Here is a 3,169-nt window from a genome sequence, read left to right on the forward strand (position 1 = left end):
CAGTTTGATGGCGAACATTGCTCTTCATTTCATTTAATTTACGGTGTATGTTGTTGAGACTATTTGGAAGCCATAATGAGAAATGGTCAATTGAATGCACATAAAGTGTCTCTTCCTTGGTGCGCATGTTTTTCATTATCCGTTGGCTGAAAAATAAAACCAGAAATAATATGGAAATGCATTTAATGTAAACATGGGAAGCATATGAATAATCTAGTTACCTGGGGCAGACTGAACAGTAGTTATTCCCGGTTCCCATCACCAAACGTAATGCCAAGTCAACAAAGCTACTGTTTCTTTGGAACACACACATCATTGAACTTCTAACATTAATGCAATCGTTGAAATTAGCACCCCGCAACAGGTTATAATTTTGAAATGTAAACAGCACATCAAATACAGAACTAAAATTAAGAAATCCTAAAAAAATCGTCTCTAAGTAGTGAAATTTTCATAACAAAGAGATGCCCGCGATGGTTTATCATTATCGTCAATATTTAAGGCAGCACATACAAGTACCAACCGGTACCAACGACATACCACACTTTGAAAATACGACAGTATCTGTGTAGTACAGATGCTGGGCTCACGGTCGACACGAGCACTGTCAGGGTCCGAACGCGGAGCCGAACCCCTGCTGAATGCACTCGGGGTGCCCATGCCCAAGACTTCCGGTTGTGCGACTGGGCGCGGGGACGTTTGAATGTTTCTTGGTGAGTAATTGTCCACGTCGAGCTTGTCTTGGCCCTGAGCGAGGTGCTCGGGGTGGGGCTAGACATTAGACATGAGCGCCGACCGGATTTTTATCGGCGGCGGCGGCGGCGGCGGCGTGATCGGCGTCCACAACTGAAATTCGGCTTTAAAATGTTCTGAAAACGACAAATTCGCAAATATTGCGCTAGTGTTGCATGAGCTTTGATATGTAATACACAAACAATGTTTACTGTCGAAAAAAACTTAAAAAGTTGGCAATCTTCTGAAAAATTTGGCGAGACGAATTTGTTGCCTACCTACAAGGCGTCTGCCGTTCGATTTCAGTGAAAAATTTGTGCTAAAAAACCCGCGCCGCCGACCAAATGGCCGGCCGCGGCGCGGCGAAAAGTTTCCATCGGCGGCAGCGTCGCGTCAAAATTTGTCGGCGGCGGCGTGGCGTCGGCGCGGCGCCCATGTCTAGGTGGGGCCGCGCGCGCGCGCCCACCTGGTAAACGTCCTCGTCCAGCTCGTCTGGGCTATGGGCGGGGTGCTTGGGGTCGCGCCACGCGCGCCGCCCTGAGGGTGCATCTGCCGAGGCTACCCTGCATCACTGGCGGTAAGCTCAGTCGCCCCCCCCCCCCTTTCACGTCCGCCCCTGTCACCCGGGTAGAACGACCAGCTAAAAATGCGCGCCTTTTGGCTTGCCTACCTCACAGGCGGCTTATCACTCAACGAGATCCGTACGTTAGCACGTTACGTCAAATTTTTCACGGCGTGAGAGCATTGTCTAAAATCAGTGTAAGCATACCGTACGCGTGTTTGAATACGGTCTACACGGAAATTCTGAGTGACCCACACCCCCCACCCTCCGGTAATGTTGCGTGGCTTTGCTTATGATCCGCAGTATTACAGCAATGGGTGAGAGTCAAGGGGGTGCTTCTTAAATGTGCGAATTCGCACTGTAACAAATTTTTGACGCATTTAATATGTGCATGACGTGCCCATTTAATGCAAATGTGTTACCTTGTAGGTTAGCCCATCCCACCCCCAAAAAATTTTCAACGTACGGAGCCTAAATGGTAGTTTTGACCTATAAGAGACCCTGTGCAAAGTCTGGGGCCTGTGCGACAACGTTTACGCGGATCGCATTGCGATTTTCGGTTTGGCCCAACCTTCGCGCCAAACAGCTAGACCACCTTGTAGGCGCTTCACCGTGCGCACGGTGGGGCTGGGGCAAACGACTCGGGCTGAAAGTGTTACCCTATGGGCCCTGCTTTGTATCAGATGTGAAGGATCCGAGCTCCGGACACACGGGGCGTGTCCAGGGGCCTAAACGTGCGCCCTACGTCACTCGGCAGTTACAGAAAATAATGCTGAGGTAGCCCTAAGTTTTTATTGCATTAAAACCAAGGGCACACTAAGACCTTTCAGAATCCGTAATGTCTGCGGGGTAGCGGTTACGCGGTCACAAGAAAAAGTTGGAAAAATAGGAATTTGCGCCTGTGGTGACGTCACTTAGCCTGCCCGCACTACACACTACACGCCTGTAGTGCACAGAAGCCTAGTACACGGGCGTTTCGGACTTTTTTTTTGCCTTTTCCATTCACCGCCTCAACGCTACCCCGCAGACATTACTGATTCTTAAAGGTCTCAGTGTGCCCTCGGTTTTCATGCAATAAAAAGTTAGGGCTACGTCGGTATTATTTTCTGTAAATGGCGAGTGACGTCGGGCGCACGTTTAGGCCCCTAGACACGTCGCGTGTGTCGGGAGCTCGGATCCTTTATAACTGATACAAAGTAGGACCTACCCGCAGAGAACGATTCGGCCGTTCCGGCTTTGAAACAAGGCGAGTTTTCCGGTCACCAAACGTCTCCCTTCTCTCCCTAGCTCGGACAGAAATCGGCCTTTTTTCGTTCCCGCTCCCAGGCGAGCGGGGACCGAGTGCGAAGAGACATGATTTCGAAAGACGAATGAAACAAGCAGGCCCGCCCTACCGCCAAACGAAGTTGCCAGCTCCGCTTCGCTCCGCCGGCAACTCCGTTCGACACGGGCCGGGCCTGCTTGGCCTGCCGGCGCCGATGACGATTTCTGTCACGCGATTTGCCGAAGAACATGATCGAATGATGTAGCAGGCCTTCGGCCCGCTTTAACCCGTCGTCTTTGAGTTTGTCCCGAAGACTCGAGAGAGGGATGTAACGGTGAAACACCGCGACTACAACCCTAGCACATCTCCTTCTAGTGGAACAGACAGACAGACAGACAGACACACACGAGGTCGTTTGCATAAGCCCGCTCACTGCAAAAAATTAGAGTCTGATACAGAACGATCTACAGCGTTACTGTAGATGCCGCTCTTAGTCACTGCACCTAGGGTACAGAGCGCGTAGTACAGTGTTGCTGTAGCACCGGAAAGCCCAGGATTTACACGGTACAGTGTACGAATACGGCTCCACTGTAGACAGTTTTGTCCGCGCT

This window comes from Frankliniella occidentalis, unplaced genomic scaffold, assembly GCF_000697945.3.
Source record: "Frankliniella occidentalis isolate FOCC.00 unplaced genomic scaffold, Focc_3.1 Scaffold285, whole genome shotgun sequence".
NCBI classification, from domain to species: domain Eukaryota; kingdom Metazoa; phylum Arthropoda; class Insecta; order Thysanoptera; family Thripidae; genus Frankliniella; species Frankliniella occidentalis.